The 18,031-nt window shown below is 40.3% G+C and overlaps 1 protein-coding gene across 3 annotated transcripts in view; it reads right to left on the bottom strand.

The window, feature by feature from the left end:
• The window catches only part of LOC113130068 (histone deacetylase 7-like), a 37,783-nt gene extending 30,157 nt beyond the window's left edge, over window positions 1-7,626 (bottom strand). For 2 of the 3 annotated variants that reach the window (XM_026306358.2, XM_026306361.2), the window contains exon 1: window positions 7,316-7,626. The gene's annotated coding sequence lies outside the window, so the exon portion shown is untranslated. Of the gene's footprint in view, window positions 1-1,423; window positions 1,731-7,315 lie in introns of those variants that run through there. The other variant, XM_026306359.2, reaches the window with a different exon arrangement.
• Between the last annotated feature and the right edge of the window lie 10,405 nt (window positions 7,627-18,031).

Genomic DNA, 18,031 nt, shown 5'->3' with positions numbered 1-18,031 from the left:
GCAAACTGTAGTACTAATTACCTTACACAAACACACTTGCATGATACACAACTAATTAGGCCAGAGAGTGACTCACAGCTCCTGCCGGCTGTCGGGGGAAAGAGAAGACTGTAGTTGTCATCAAAATGATGTCTTGATGTAAAATAATATAGACAACCCACACAGACAGAAAGTCAGTTTCCAAGTGGGAATACTTAGCATTTTCTCTGGTGGCAAAGTTTCACTTGAACATTTAACCATATGAGGCCTTTTCAGACTGTGAGTGACAAAGGCAAACCCATAAGCTGTCAAAAGCTGTGGAGCAATGGAGCCTTTGTGATCAACAGTTTAGGTAAGATGACACCAATCGTGCAGCATAAAGAGCTGGTTATTATGACCAGTCTTTATTCAGTCATACACTTTTGTAAACACACAGACACATACATCCCTTGATACAGTATTTTCACTCTGCAGAGACAACCACCGCAGGAGTATACTATAGGTGGTGTCAATTCCTTTGGCATGGTCCACATGAAACTAATGTAACTGTATCCTCACAACAGCTCTGAAGCTACAGTATGAGCTCATCCCATCCAGAGAGGGAACCTGGACACACGAGAACATTATTCCACGCTTGGCTGCCATCTGCGTGTATGTATGCATATGTACGCATGTTTTCATTTTCTATGAACTGAAAGGGGTTTGGTTTGGGTGGGATCTAACAATTTTTGCAACTTTTCATATTACAGAACACCCACTCAAAAACAGCCAGTTCCCTGCCCCATGGTCTATCAGACAACCAAACATTTGTTGCTTAGAAGTGAATGAGTCAAACTTCTCAGTGACGTTACGGTAATACACCCAGCAGGAAATCCTACACTTGCACTCACAATGAGGCCTGAATACCATAATTACACCATGGTTATCACTTTAAAGTAGTTCCTTGACCTGTGAGATAAGATAATTATCTTCAGTTACCCATCAATTAGTTCAGGCAGGTAACTAAGGAAATAACGTTATTTACTAAATTCACACTGACTTCACATGTTGAGTTGCTCAGACCGACGACATATTTATAATATAATATAAAGAGGGAAAACATCTAAGTGCAGTGGAAAATCTGGGTCAAATGAGCTTTTACACCTGCTGAGTCTGGACACCAGTCACAATAAGATAACGTTAGGCTGTTTGAAGCTAGTTAGCAGAGTTCACAGGCTGAAATTTAGCTCACGAAGTTTCGTTAACACTTTTTCCATCTTCAGAAATGCGCTTTGTACAGGATGAAGCAGCAAGGCTTCACCCCAGACATTTAGACAAGTACATTAGTTCGTAAAAATAAACAAATAAATCAAATTTGTTACAGGTTTCACCCACGTTTGCTAGCTACACGTTCACAGTGCGTGTTAGCCAAAAAATAAAATAAAATTTAAAAAGACCTGCCTACCTTTAGGACGGACTGACAACAGCAGGTCAGACAAAATACAAAACAGATAAAAACGTCGTCCAGCAGCCTTTCATTGTCACATCTGGTCTATTTTTCTTCTTTTTGTCCAAACGGGTCGGTACCGGGACAGCTACGTTAGCCGGTGTGTTTATGTTGCAATCCCAACCGTCAGCACGCGCCGCGGTGCCGTGTGTGTAGGCACGTTAACGTCAAAAACTAAAGTCTCTAACTCTCTTAACACGTTCAGGTCTGCGTTTAACACCGAGAGCTGCTCTCCACATATGTCTCCTCCTCGCTGAGTGTGTGTGTGTGTGTGTGTGTGTGTGTGTGTGTGTCGCTGGGGAAATAAATGAAGCTGCGAGTGTCACTTCCATCCGTGTGCGCGCTGCTGGTGTGAGGGCTCCATCTGCTGCGCCCGGCGGGGTTAGGGTGCTGCCTGTGTGCGGGCAGGTGAGGCAGGTGAGACACTGACTGGTCGTTAAATGTATCTACAGATATTTTCACAATCTGTCGTCGTCAACAAGAAGTGCTCATCCCCTCTGGACTGCAAAAGACAGAAAGGTAGACCAGTGCTTTGCAAAGTGTTGATGTTTTCAAAAGTATCTCGCATCTTTCTCATAGGTGGAAATGCTTATAGCAAATTTGGTCTGGTTCATGCCATATATATTTAGAAAATGTGTTGCATTCTTGATATGCTTTTAACTTAACATGCATCATGCCATTTTCCTGATTATATTGACTGTATTGTAGTTTTATGTTGGGATAAACAAAGCAAAGTTTGAGCTCTGGCTGTTTGGATCCATGAAGATAAACCAATCCTGGTCAAAACAACCACTAAGAGATGGTGAGCAGAGTCATATTTTCATTTCATGTGACCCAGACCAGTCCTCATCCTATGAGTCAGTAGGCCTGTTGTTCAGTTAAACTGTAAACCTAAGGGGAAATTTGGCAAGTTAAAAAAAAAAAAATGCTATCAACAACACTCAGTCTAATTTCAACAACAGCATGTCTTTTCCCTTGTGCTCTTGGCAGAACTTAACAGTCCATTCCCCAGTCACAGGACTGTGGCCTGAATGATTTAAGATACAAAGAGAACTGAATTTCGTAGCACAGTTTCCATTTTGAACAGCAGATTCTTGCAACAGAGCTTCTTTTTCTTGCAGACGCAGATACAGCCTGATAGCTATTCCTTTCAAATGATATTTACTTGATGGTACCTCGCTAATTTAAGTATAATGTGAAATATCTAATTTTTTACTTATTTGGTACAGCCTTCATAAAGAAGGCATTTTCAAAGCGAAAAAGAAGACTACTTAGGGCCCACTATTAGTTTTTACTATCTGGATGAAGATGGCACCAGTGTTTAGGCTTTGTTAACATGTCATCAACTGACACAAACAGAGTTCACACACTTTTTATCTTTCCCAGTCACACCACTTCTACATTGTGTCTGCCATCGTAGGGGCAGTGCCACTTCTGAGTAGTATGTGACAGTTTAAGTCTGTGTGGTTGAGTCAGCTTGTGTGTGTGTGTGTGTGTGTGTGTGTGTGCGTGTGGATCATCCTGAGAGGGAGAGTTATGAAACCCTACAAACATGCCCACTTTACAGTAAAATGAGAGCATAAGTGAGGTGCTCACAGAGGTCTGATTTTCTGAAAGTGTAAAGCCAGAACAGTAAAGAATTGAAAAGACACATATAGTGTACATGCATAGGACTCCAAGGTGGAGTTTTGTGGCTCACGCCTCTTCCAGTCACAGGAAGCCAGTAGGAATGAGAGGAATGCAGTCAAATAGTACAGTGATGGAGAGAGCAGCAGTCGCAGGGCAGATTGCCAAAAAGAATGAAAGAAAAGGAGGGATTCAAGGAGAGATATGGTGAGTGAGAAAGTGATTAGAGAATGGAAAAAGCTGTGAATAATTAAGATGCATATTCAGGCAAAAGCCAACATTAGTATGCCTCCAGGGCTGCGTAGATACACGTACATTCCCAAACAAACGGCCAGCAGCAGCTTTCATAGTTGCATGTGGTGCAAGCGTGATTGTGCCCTCTGGTATTGACAGTTTGGATAATGTGCATGATATTGAAGGAGTCACTGACAGAAATGCCACAGAATCTTATTGTGACTCATGGAATGTGTAGAGTTATCTGTCAAACAGATCTCCTGGAAATTGGGGGTCCACAAACAAGAATTTGTTGTCTACTCCACAGGGGGTCATCCCACCTCACAGACACACACATGCATGCAGAAACATACTTTGACATGTACATGAACTGAAACACAACACAGCCACACATACAGCCTACGTTGTCTATTTTAATCTTTCTATTTTACTAAAGAGGGTATCCACTAAACCACTTCGATTTGCATAAACCTGTATGAAAATTGCAATAAACATAAAGAATGATTTGATTTTGTCTTTGTGATAATTATATGATCTTGGATGAGGCCCATTGTTTTGGTTTTTGCAGCTCAGAACTTTACTGCTTTGATTCACTTGTCACTCCCATCAACCTTCTTTTCACCTGTACCAGGCAGCTTTCCTTTGGTTCAAAATGAGAGATAAATCTACTGTACCCTAGCCTGTACTGCATTTGTACAAAATGCACAACTTGCTGGTGAACATAAAAGCATTTAGCAGCTAAAGAACCAAATATTTCCCACAGGAGCTGGTGGAGACCAAAAAATGTTTGCCACAGCAGATTTATAAAGTGATAATATGTCAGTGTTGTGTTTACAGCCTGGTCCCCTGCACCAAAGGGTCTAAAAGAAAATCAGTTAATGTTGCTGTAAATCACAATTTAATGTGGAGTGCAGAAAAAGAAAAAAAATCCAACTAAACTAACAATCCACAAACACAGAAGAAAAATCTCCATTTCATATGTAAAACAGTGGTAAGGCATAGTTTTTTTCTCTCTCTTGAACTCTTCATAATAAAGACCACTGCATGTGTGCAGGTAGGCCCTATGTAGCTTTAGCCAGCAGCTGTGCGGTAACTTTGAACCGAGAAGTCGCTTGAGGCTGTTCACAGCAGTGGGTAGCCGCTAAAGCCTTTCCATTCCCAACAGCAAAGCAACGTCAACCCACAGAGGGGAGAGATAGCGCTCAGAACTTGCCTAGTTTCTCTGGAAACTAACTGTTGCTGGAAAGTGTTGCTTTACGACGCCTTCACACTCCAGTGTGCACACATGTGGAAAAGGTCTAAACACAGAGTTCAGAACACTTTGTACCCCTTTGAAAAGTTCTCCTACATGGCTTTCAAAGTGCTATACATGTCAAACTGAACAAACCTGTGAGGGGGAGATTTCGTAGAAGTTGTGGTGATCTACGTGGTCTTTCAGAGAAAAAGACTTATAATGTATGTTGTTTATTAGACTATTATTGAATATGTAAATATAATCTAAGAAACAATGTGTTTCTGCAAATCCTCATGCCTTTTAGCTCACATTATGGATTATATGATAATATAAGTAGAGTATAGAAAAGGAAAAGCAAAAATGCTAATAAAATTACTTAAATGTATTATATTTTCTGTTAGAAATTAGCTTTTCCATCACTGTACATACATTTCTGATACTAGCTGCTTCCTTCATGACAAAATCTTTTTGAAAGCATTTCCCTCTACAGTGAGACTTTCCTGTGGCAGTAACATTCAAATAAACTCTGCAACACATCAGATCACTGCAGTTAAATACTTTTCCACAAGGGGGTGGACTCAAACGAATGACTGTACCTATTGTTTGTTATCTAAACACAAACAGCAGCCTCTTCCTGTGTCAGAGATGGAGATGAACTTACTATCATGTATCATGCACATCTTAAGCATTCATCTCAGGTTCCTTCTTCATCTGTATACAGTGCTCACTTCTCTAACCCTCTTCAAACCAAAGTGGATTTAATGAGAGGTGATGTGTTTTGGATGGTCATACTTTTGGCCTACTGTATAACCAATTTACTGTATTGTCCAGCAACTTGGAAAATGTAATGGACCTAAGCATATCCAAAAGTTATTTTGGTAATTGAACAAAGATGCATATAAGTTTTGATTGGACTGACAGTCATGCCGTTAAAAAAACCCTTCTCCTTATTGAGCCAGGTTTCCACAGGCAAATGATGACATCTTTAAAGGACATCTTAACACTTTTGGAGAAAACCTAATACGGTACACACTGTAGCAGATTTGAAACTGAAACACACAAGATTGTTTTCCTTCTGTGCCCTCAGACGACACCACTCAGCTTGATTTAGACACCCGTGCTGTGACTCACTCTCACAGATGTAGCCTGGGTCAGTGACCCTGAGAGTGGGAGAGTTATGTCCCCTGAGGGCCACTTCCAGCTGACTATGGCCTCTTAACCTGCTGCCCTCCAACCTTCACAACCTAAACAAACCCAGAGTCTGATGATTTATCACAGTGACAGAAATATAGACTATCAAGACTGACAGCTCAGACTAATTTCTGAATTCACACAGGGACATTTATTTTATTCTCCCCTAATTAAATAAGCTGTGGTTTAATTTTTCAATTTGTTCCCATTAGGGCTGCAATTATCATTTGTTATCAATCAATCTAGCAGCTAACTGTTGAGCATCTGATTGATCATTTCCCTTCTGACCCACATTATGGGATAAATGGAATAGGTACATTTAGCTAATCTCATTTTAGAAGCTTGAGTTGCTCAGATTTTAAGCAAGAGTATGTTTTCAGTACATGGACTGAGAAACACTAACATTAAACATAACATTTCTTATTTAATAAAGTATTTAATAAAAGTACTTTATTCAACTTTATTATAAAATACGTTGCATATATGTTTTCACATAGTGGTGCCTGTCCAAAGAGAGTCTGTATTCTTTAAGCTCCAGTTTTTATCAGTATTAAACTCACTCAAACACATTTGTCTTTATCACAGAAGGGGCACGGCCAAACTAAACCAAGAATGTCATCATTATATCATTATATTTTTGGAGAGGACACAGAGCAGTTAAGAGTCTGATTTATAACCCAACAAACCACGCAGACAAGTCACTAAAAATGGAGCAGCACTCGTGAGTAAAAATAGAGTGAAAGTTTAGTGTTTTGGGCGAAAGCGAACGCTGAGGCCAGCATTTCATCTTCATCGAGATTTCTGGGGCAAAAAATGTACGCAGGCACGAGTAAATCTGAAAAACCCAAGCACATTAACACATTTTCAGTCTTTGCTCACTGCTTATAGTGTCTTTGCTTGTTATTCAGTACAGAGAAGAGAGTGACAGCAACTTAATTCACTGTCATTGTGTCAACTAAGCCTCTTTCCACCCTTATTCTGCACAGTTTCTCTCTCTCATCTCTGTGTTTGTCTTCTTCAACTCTGTGGCAAGGGACTGTTATGTGTCTCCTCATTCCTCCTAATACTTTTCATGGACAGGCTAGCTCTCCAGGGTGGGTGGGTCTGTTTCCAATTTTCTCCCCTTCCCTGTCCTGAAACAACACTTCCCAAACCAAACAAATAAAACCAGAAAAATGAAGTACAATTTTTTTTTTCTAGTGCAGCAGACCGCAGTTTTTTTCTAAACATTCTTGCACTTTTATAAGTCTAAATGATTTTGCTGCATCTGCACTAATAATAATATAAAGCATATCTGATACTCTGAATCCAGAACCAACCCAAAGTTTTCACAGCTGAAGCCAACCAAAGCTGACCATCTGCTGGTAGTAACAGTGACGATGAACCAAAGCAAATGGACTTAGAAACTTCAGTCTGGCCAAAACCGTGTCAACATCTGCAGCTAGAAGCCTTTCTTCAGAGTAGAAAACATAAAGACTTTCCTAGTAATCTATAGTCACAGTACACACTTTTTCACAGGAAGATACATGTATATATACAAAGTCCAAATGTGCAAAATGTCTTACCAGGTTTGGGTGCTGACATCCAGTGAAAGGTCCCTCTGGCTTCCACAGCGGTCCAGTCAATCACAGAGGCAGCAGCCGGACAGGCTGTGAGGCTTGGGCAGAAGATAGATCCTGCTTTGACAGGGGAGTGGTGCTGCAGCGCTGAAACCCGGCTGTGCACTGAAAGAGTCACAGTCAACTGCCTGACACAACGGGCTCCCACTGACTTTTCTGTGTCTTTCACTTCCTCTCATGTGAGCTAAACTATCTCTCGCTCTCTTTTTTTTTCTTACTTAGTCTCGCAATCTCTTTTTCAGAGAAGACACAGTTGCTCTGCCTTATCACCCCCTCCCTCATCCCCCCACAACTTTTTGTCAGTGCTGCCCCTGCACCAAAAGCTCTGGGGAGGGATGGGAGGAGATATGTGTGTTTGCATTTGTGTGTGAGAGAGAGCGACAGATTGTGTTGTTGCTTGTGTCTGACAGACAATAGCAGGAAGTGTTGCTCTAGGATGAAGAAAGCACACGGGACCGAAATGAGAAATCTGCATCAAGCATTACAATATTCTAGTTTCTTTGTAATGTTTGCAGCAGGGGGGTCGGTATAAGCCACATGTTGTTTTTAGTAGTGCATATTTAGCATTTTTTCTTTTCCAGTACTGGTAAGACAAACCTCTCTACTAAAATATCCTAAACACAGATTAACGATAACATAAATGACATGTGCTGCATATATTCAAAGTCAGCAGTTGATTCATGGCACTTGTCAAAGATAGATAACTATAGTATGTTGGACTGAACTTAAAAAAAACAAAAAACAAGTCGATCTCCTTACTTCTGTGTAAACACACAAATGCACAAATGAAGCATTCAGTGTGATTACCTACACAAGGCAACATATTACACCTCTGCAATTTCATTTCAGCCTGAGTGAAAATGAACAAGGGAGAAAACAGTTCGGATGTTGCTGATTTAGGAGAGAACAATTCAACAGCGTTGTTTTCCTTTAGTTAATTACAGCAGTTCATGTCAGCGTGATCTTATCTCTGCATATACACAGATAACCTGCCTTAGTCATTTTAAGCTTTCATATTAATTTGAGAAGCCAGCTCAATAGCAGACACAGGTTATAATCACATTATGTAAATGTTTACTGATGTACAGTAATTCTGGCAAACTTATATTTCTTCGGAAATAGAAGCGGAAAAGACACATTACTGCATGTGGTTTTCTCACAGATTTGTCACCGCTGAGATCTATGACGAGCAGGAGATCCATTCATATAAAACTACAACATCCGAGAGTTGAAAAAAAAAAACAACTTGTGCAACATAACAATGATTCATGGGATGTGTTAATGTATTCAACACGTAAAATTGATACTTTACATTCCCACAATCGAGCCACTTCTTTTTACAACTGAGAGAAAACAGGACTTTTAATAAACTGCTGTGAAGCCTTGAAGAATTTCATAAACTACAGCCCCATGATGACAAACAGTTATTATTACTATGGACTGAATTATGTTGTTTGGTCAATATATAAATCTAATTGAATTTGTAAGACGTTTCTTAAAAGTAGAGCTGCAACTAATGCTAATTTACATTATTGATTAATAAGCTAATTAACATCTAAATTAATCAAATGTTGCATAATAAAACATTGTTGTCTATAACTTCCTAGAGTCAAAGGTCAAATGCCATGTTTTTCTTACAGAACAGATATCCCAGAATATTCATTCAACCATCACACTTGAAGAAGCACAGGAGCAGATGGTCATATTAGAGCAGCTGGAACAACTGGAAATGTTGAGAGATTTTGTTTAAAGGATGAATGAAACTGTTTATAAAAACAAGATTATAAAACAATAGTTGCAGATTAAGCTTCAACATGCTAGTAATATGGTCACATTGCGCATATAAAACTGTAGCTTTTATCCTGCTTGGTTAGAGGCACTAAACTCTTTGTTTTGATTTGTGAAATAATATGACCAGTATGACCAGAAAAATAAAACTATGATGATTATACACATTAGTGCTGATAAGTTGATATAACCTGGGTTCATTTTAAAGAATGCGTGCTCCATGACTTTCTCAGTCTGAGGAAAAGAAATGCAACTAAAAAGGTCGACAGCCCTCCTGACCTCAAATGCTGTGTGGTCTGGCTCCCTCTGCTACTGCAATAGCAGCTATGGATTAGCTTTCTGGTTCAAGTGTAACCTCATCCTTTGGGAAAACATACTGACCAAAGGAAACTCATGTTTGGGGGTCTTGACCCTTTGTCCTGTTGGCAAGTGAGAGCGATTCTGAGGCTGACTTGCCCTGGTCTCAGTTTCTTCTTAAATAACTTTTATGAAAAAAAGAAAATTGTAATATGTAAGTTTGTATCTATACAAAAAGCAACAAGCTGATGGTTGCTGTTATTGGATGCATGTTTTTAGAATTAAGTATTTCATGAATTTAAAGAATTTTTTTGTCTGTTTTGACATTTTTGATCAAACCTCCCTCAGAATTGCCACATAAACACAATGAGATCATGTTTGTTTTAAAAGAAAAGGACTGAATTAGAAGAAGCCAGTTTTCAAGCCCTGTGAACACAAATTCCTCACAGTCTGGCGTAATCAGTGGGAGTTGGGCACCCGTGAGGCTGTGGTTGAGTTGATACAAATAACTATAATGTTTCTCTTCAAGCACAAAGAGGAAAAGGAGAGAAAAAAGACGTCAACACTGATAAGAAGCAGGTTAGGAGTCCTTGAGGAATACAATGGGATCACCATCATCTGGAAACATGAGGTGCACATAGGCCGTCAAAGGACCCTAAAGATCAGCATGAGGAGGAGAAGTAGGAAAGCGGGCGCCTTTATCTGCCAGAGCAGTTGAGACAGATCACAAGAAGAGGAAAATCCTGGAAATATCTTATCGGCATGTGGATGACCATCTTTTTTCCCCATTAGCCGTTTCAACTTAATCTACTTTATGACTGCCCATCATGGAAAATTTGTGCTCTGTAAACAGCAATTAAAACAGCCTTTGAATCAGCCTGTGCTTCAGCAAAGATTCTTTCTCTCACTGTGCTGGGCATCACTAGAAATGTTTTGATAGCAGAGCTTATACAATACCTGACTTTTTTTTTCCACGTGAGGAAGGTTACGCTTCCCCTGGTCCTCCTGTCTAAAGCCAGTGCTTGGTTTGTCCATTCTGGGCTACTGTAAAAATATGGCTACCTCTGTGAAAGGAGACCTGCTTACTATGTAGATAATAAAGGTTCAATTTAAGATTAAGAAAATGCAACTATTGGTATTTTCTGGTGGTTACACACTAATAACAACATATTTATGAATACTATAATCCATTTCTGCTAATAGAGCGCTTTAAATATTTGTCTAAAAATGTCTACATTTTACATTCGAACCTATCTGACAACACAATACATTAAAGAAAGCATCTGTTGGCATCTGTTTATTCCTTTGGCGCTTGTCAACAAAACAACCAAAATGCAATCGATAATCTTGATATCTTCTCCTGTAACGTCCCTACACTGTCTGTTGTTAAACTTCATTTTTTTGGTCTCAGTATTTTTTGGAAACTGCTGGGCACTGTAGTTTTTAGAAACAGAAAAAGTAGGGCATTCCCCAGCAGTAGGCTGGTGTGTGTGAGAACATCTCACAATAAAGTACAGTGTTCATGTTCATGGTGGTGATGCCAGTGGATTCAGTGTTGAGGCCTGTTGTCAAAGGTTATATGTTACATTAGCGCTTGGCTACACATAAATACTTGTTTGTATCATTGTTGGATTCAGACTTTCGTGCGATGTGTTTAGAGTAAGAAAACAATAGAATACAACCAGATATATCCTCTGGGTAAACAAGCTCATGACTCTGCCAAGGCATTCAGTGTCAGCTTTCAGGCTGTAACACTTTCTTCACTTGATTTGGAAGAAAGTGTTTTAAGGTTCATTACTAAAAACAACAACAAGACCACAAAGGTCTAGACAGCAATGGTCTTCATGTCTCATGTGCAGGTCGTGATGACCTCTTGATGAAAGTCACCAACCAACTGTGTCGAATGCCCTCACACACTTCCAAGAATACTGGCTGTTGTGTTTCTCAGCTTTCAATCAGCCTGAGCGACAAGCCAGCCAGTGTCTGACAGGAAGGCAGAGTTTCCTGAAAGGTCACGGTTGTTCCAGCCAGACCAAACACTGGCTAATTGCTTTGTTGTTTGTCGGGTCGGTGCCTGTTTTTGTGTTGCGCTTTTCCTTTGTTTGGCATTCCCAAGTATATTACCTGAGCCAGTGGCAAAAAGATGGAGAGGACGGGGAGGGAAAGTTTGAAGAGTGGGAGACAAAGGAGGGGGAGGTCTGGAAATCTGAAGGGAGCAGTCGCACGGTGGATGCCGTGATTAGGCCGTGAAGGGGGCCCCTTGTCTTTAAAGCTAAAAATAGCAGTGGGAAGGTGCTTACGGGATGGGGTGGTGGATGTGGGGGGACTAGTGGGGACAGGACGAGCAGGGGCCACAGTAATTGGTAAGAGACAAACAGCTGGGGGAGTTAGTGTGTGTGTGTGTATGTGTGTGTGAGTATGTGAGGGGGGCCTGTACTCCAGGCAGCTGTAGTCTGTCTTTCAGGCTCTAGATCCCTCTCAAACTGTTACTTTGCCTCTTTCTCTCTCTCACACACAGCAGAAAGGAGAGTAATGGGACCCTGACAGCCAGAGCCCTAAGAATGAAAGAATGTGCAACATGAGGCAAGGGAACAGCTGTATGGAGAGGGGGGAAACAGGAGGGTGGTGGTGCTGGCGGGGCAGTTGATTCACAGAACAGGGGGTGAGGTACAACCACAGTAGAGATGATGAAAAAAGGGAAGAAAACTTTCTTAGACTAACAGTATGTGCGGAGGGTGGACGTTTCTGGAAGTGGAATTGCAAATTTATCGGTTTATGTCAAACACTGGTCTAAATCAACCCCAGAGCATCCTGGCTAAGACTGAGAGCCCAGCAGATGTTTTGCTCAGCTGTTGCAGAACCAATCCACTGTTGGGTGGATGTGCCTCCGATTAAGTGGTTTCTCTGTAATGAAACAGCCTTGGGAACTTGGGAAAGAGAGAGGCTGAATGAACAAGACTAATGCAAGAACGACAAACTGTAGATATCTTATGTGTGTGTGTGTGTGTGTGTGTGTGTGTGTGTGTGTGTGTGTGTGTGTGGATGTGTGGGAGGAGGTGGGAGGTAGTGGAAATAACATGGAGTCACCCTCGCTATGGGGATACTGGCTATTCAGTTTTGGCTCTGTACTACATTGTCATATGTTAAAGCTGGACCATGGAAAAGTACTTGACATTGGTGTTTTCATTTGTTATGTACTTATCCACATGCATTTACACTTCAGCACTTTCATGGGCTGTTAACCACCTATTTTGAGCTAAGACCTGCCCAAGTACAGCTGTATGTTATGCCTTTGTCACTGTCTGTAGTTTTATGATAGAAAGCATCTGCATGTGGTTTATTGTGCCACTCCCCATTTTTTCAGAAGGGCTACATTTTTGTTCAGTATACACATAGTGTGGGAAGAGAAAATAGCATGAAAAAAAAAAAAAAAAACCCAGCAAGACAAAACCACAACCATCATTAGATACAGTTACAGGACTGCAGTGCCACACATGTAATGTTGACATGAACAATGAACAGATGACGTGGTAACACACTAAACGGCATTTCAGGTCAATTTAGGATTATATATTTTTTTTTCTTTGTGTTGCTGTCGAAAGTTTTGACACTTATCGACAAGACACAGGTGGATCACATGTGCACTTGGCTTAGAGAGTTTTTACATCTTGAGGCTCCTCTTCTTGTGAAATCCCCTCGTCTTCGTATTTCTACTGAAAATACCATCATCACTGTGGTTTGAGGTGACACCTATCGCAGCATCTGAAGTGTGTTTGTCGCCGGGTGTATATGAGATCAAGGTTGTGCAGGGGCTACATGTCACTACGCACCTGTGCAGTGACGGAAATGTAGCTCCCCCTATCACCACAGCACACACATACACACTCAAACACACACTAAAAACAAACATACACAGATACACATTGGCCACCTGTAGTGTCTTCTGTCTGTTTTGTAACCTTAATACTTGCTCACCACAACTGTGTCACTTGTGAACACTCCATGTTTCTTTTTTTCTGAAAAGAAATGATAAATTAATCAAAAGGACACTTTTATAAACTTTACAAAAATCACAGTATCTATGAAGGTGTTATGGTGGTTTTATTTGCAAAATGGGTCACTACTTCAAAGAAACACTGGATGAACAGTATTTTCTGCCTGTGCTGGAGAAACTGCTGTAAAAACATAATCTTATTAATGTGAGCACAGGTATATAAACATGTTGTGTATATTAATATTAAAACAATGTAAACAATAGTTGCCTCGGTGCAGCAGTGGCTAATACTGTGCCCTCACAGTAAAGAGTTCGCATGTTCTCCCTGTGTGTGGGGGTGGGGGGATCAGTTTTGTATGGTGAAACCATGTCATTACCAAAACAAATCAGTTGCAAGTTTAAGTTCAACTGAAATAAAACCTTTGCTCTGTAAACATAAAAGTGAAATCAGCAATTTTAGGAGACTGGAGAATTTTATCTTGCACCTGCTATATCTATCATCCCCCTACATCACAAAATGGTTTTTTTACATATAGAAGACTTAATATAACTTTATTATTTTGTTAATACTGATTTTTTACAGGCAATATTTTCTTCTGCCCACTGTCGATATCCTCATGTTAGATGTGCCTTCTCTCTGTGTGCTGTATGTAGGGCAGGGGACCACAGGGCTTATGAGCAGGTCACAGGTGTCCCCCTGCCTCCAGCTGTGATCAGAAACTCTCTCTGTGGTTTTTACTGAGAAAATGCCCCACTGCAGTGACATGAACGCAGTTTATCACTCACACGCACATCCAAACTATATCTGACAGTAAGTACACAATGTAATGTTGGCAGCATCACATCATACATACCCTCAAATGTTATACCTCAACCCTATGAATGCATGCAGTCATGACCAACACACATACACATTCAGGGCGACATTACCATTAGTGACCTAGTTTGCATTTGCCACTGTCCCACTGCAGAGAAACCCATGAGCCAAGACTCACCCAGCTACCTAGTAGCACACGTTAATTTGGAGCTTATGCTCTGGTTTATCCACAAACCTGCTCTTCTGACATATGGCTCATCTTACATCAATGTTTTCTGTGCTCTGTATGTGTGTGTGTGTGATCTCAGTCAAGCCTGAGATGCAGAATGTTCAGGAAACCACAGAGGCAGTCGGCGCGAGCACCACACAATGACATTTAAGATCATATTCACATGCACACACACAACCACACACACAATGTTTCCCAGACACACACAATGAACACATACTATTCAGGTGGTTACTTTCTCCTCAATGGTAAAACCTTTATTTTTAAAGTCGTACTGTAAACCTTGTATTTGTATTTACAGGTATGCTGTATTCACACTGCCAATAATGTGTCATATGATGAATGTTTTTAATGTTTGTTCTTTTTACCACACTGATTTACTGTTACCAGGTTTGATTTTAGGAAAGTGCAGTGTGGAGACAGGGGATGACTACATTTCTTATAAGACAACTTTTAAGCTGAAGACATTTACTGTGCGGTGAGCCCCGTGTTAATTATGTGGCACATCATTATCAGTCATGAGCCTGGTAAACTTTGTTGTAATCTCAAAAAGCTGTTGCACATTTTACTAAAAAACCTGCTCTCAGTTTCATGATGCAATGAAAACTTTCACTCCTTCTTCTTTAAACAACAAATAGGTGCGAGACTTGTTCTCGTTTTCAGACCAGGTTTAAGTCATCTTGTCACTACAGTTACTATTTTCAACTTTCAGCTTACATGAATTGACAACAAGGGATTCACTGTACTTCAAGGAGTTTGTTTTTCTCTCATGGAGGATTTTACCTAAAGTGAAAAAAGTTAAAGAGGTTGTTTGTCTTGCTCTGATTAGGGTAGCTCCTTTTCCTGACAATTATTTCTGCAGAGACAAGGTTTTATAGCTATGTCCTCCTTCTGTTTCTCACACTCTGGTGCAAACAGTGTCAAACTTTCAGTGCTGCAGCTCAGGCTCTGGCTCTTTCACTTACAGGCACACTGGTAACACTTTGCTCACTTTCACTGTCAGATTTCCCCAGTTCTTCTTAAGAAGGAAACCACTGATCATTTGTATGCAACTGTGCCATTTTAGGAGTCGAAAAACACTGTCTTTGAAGTCCAAACAAAAAATTAGCATGTGATAACAATAATGTAAAGAATTCTCATTAAAGTCATGTCATTAAAGTCATGCTGGACATTTTGAAGTCTGCATAATAGCAGAAAAATAAATATAAGCCAATACAACATGTATATCTTTGAATCAAATTATACAAATTGAATCAAATTTAATTTGTAATCAATTTGTAAGTTCAGCTTTGACATTTGCAACTGAAGACAACCAGACAGTAGCAACTGCAGTCAAGACAGATGGCTAACACATTGGAGAAAAGTGTATGATAATGACATTTTGTCCTGTTTACTTATAAATATAAAAGGAAACCATAGCATAAGTTTTTGTTCCGAAATAAATCAGGATGTTTTCCGACTTCCAACTCAACATATAATGAAATCAGGGCCATCCTAGAAACCACATGACTGAAATGACTAAAAATGAATAAACACAGTGGCATGCCGTGTGTGTGTGTGTGTGTGTGTGTGTGTGTGTGTGTGTGTGTGTGTGTGCTGCTGAGAGTATAAATATAGAGCACGGGAAAATATGGAGGAAATGTTTGGCTGTTAATGTGCCATTATTTTCCAAGGAGAACACTTCCTTAAACTTTGCTCTCTTACATGTGCCTGGAAAGTAAGGAGGGCACAAGAACAACAGAAAACTAAAAAATAATCAAGATGGTTTTCTTTCCTCTTTGGAACCAAGTCAGGCTCAGTGGGAAGAAATGAAAAAACATTTTGATGATATTTTCATCCTAGTCTTTTTTTTTTAAACTTAATATAATTACATTTTTTTATTTATCTAATTCTTTATAAATGTGTAAAATATGAACACTCATCTCTGTAGTAATAAACAGTATTCACACTGCAGCCCCTGCACCGAGTTGGTCCTTGCATGCCAAGCTACTGTTAACAGCAAAGGAGCGTCTTGCACCTCATGATCTCAGGATCTCTAGTTTATTGATGTTCTGTATTTATGTATTTTCCCTCTGTCTCCACCTTCAGCTCTGTGAGAGCAGAGAATGTTATTTTGCCCCATGGAGGGCCTGAGAGTGGAGAAACATCAACAGGCCGTGCATGCGTTCCACACATTCTGAACCAAAACCACATGGTGAGTTTAGCCCTAATGATATTTGGATGACTTGCATAAAGGGCATCTAACATCTAATCCAGATAAGTAGGCACAGAATTGTAGGAAAGAGTCTAAAAGCGTCCTCACTCTATTGCTCTCGGGCTCACACACAAACACTCAATGCAGAGCATGAGCTTCACATTACTGATGTGAATCTGTCGTTCTCTGGTTCATCTTTTCACTCTTGACTGGCTGTTTAGTTTGAAATAAAACTCTGAAAGTGTGTGTGTCTCTTTCTCTCTCTCTCTCTCACACACACACATACATGTAGAAGAGATATGCACACAGAAAACAACACGCCCTTGTTATTACTGGAAAGTCACAACTGACATCCCCCTGCAGGCGGCGATGTGCCAACTGAACAGTCATACCCCAAGCTGGGGCGCGAAAATAAAACAGTCCTTATTATGTATCTATGCATTCTTAGCAAAACATACAGTTACATTCCATACAGGGGCTGCAATCTATCAGTGTGCACATGCTGCTACGAGCTGCAGTGTCAGCCTGATAATATGAGGGACCACCCGCTAGTATTAATACCTCCACAGACAGAAATAAATGCCCAACCTATTGTGCTTGTACCCTGGGGCCACTCTGCATTTTGTATATGTGTGTGTGTGTGTGTGTGTGTGTGTGTGTGCATCTTTATCTGACTCCTCACCCAAAAACCTAACGAACTCATGAAGTGCCATTCAGAGAAACTGTCCTAGTGTGACCCTGGTCACACTTAGAGTACACCAAGAGGGAGCTACTTAGCTATTATTTTCAGATGACACCTTTGTTGTATTATGCAAAATGTAACATTAACATATCTATGAGATGTTAAAAAATGCAGCACATCCAACACTAACATAAAACATTTGAAAGTTGTTGTTGCAAACAGCTGCTTAGTTACACATCTGACAAACATGGAGCAACATTAAATTCCTTTTGGAGTCATGTTTCTGCCATCCTGGTGAACATAAGCCCAAAGTTCAGTCCCATTTTAGCTCTGTTTTGGCCTTTGCTATGTCCTTTTGGAAATACCAGACTCTTTAAGGCAGCTGAGACTCAGGAGGTTTGGGGATTTCATCCTCAGCTTCTCCAATCTACATTTCAAAGGGTGTCTGTGTAAGACGCTGAATTGGCCATTAAATGCTTGCTCAGCAACTTTGCCATGTAGTGAACAGGTGAAGATTTTTTTCTCATGTTGAAAAAAAGCTTCCTGTTGCTGAAAATGATGCTGATGAGAGCAGTGGATCAAAACAGTAAATCTGCAGAACATAAAACCAAAACAAATATTTCTAAGCACTTCAAGGAATTGCTGACACAAGCGATACTGA

Source organism: Mastacembelus armatus, chromosome 5 (assembly GCF_900324485.2).
Source record: "Mastacembelus armatus chromosome 5, fMasArm1.2, whole genome shotgun sequence".
Classification (NCBI taxonomy): domain Eukaryota; kingdom Metazoa; phylum Chordata; class Actinopteri; order Synbranchiformes; family Mastacembelidae; genus Mastacembelus; species Mastacembelus armatus.
Note: the sequence above shows the minus strand (reverse complement) of the source record. Positions and strands in the feature narration are given on the sequence as shown.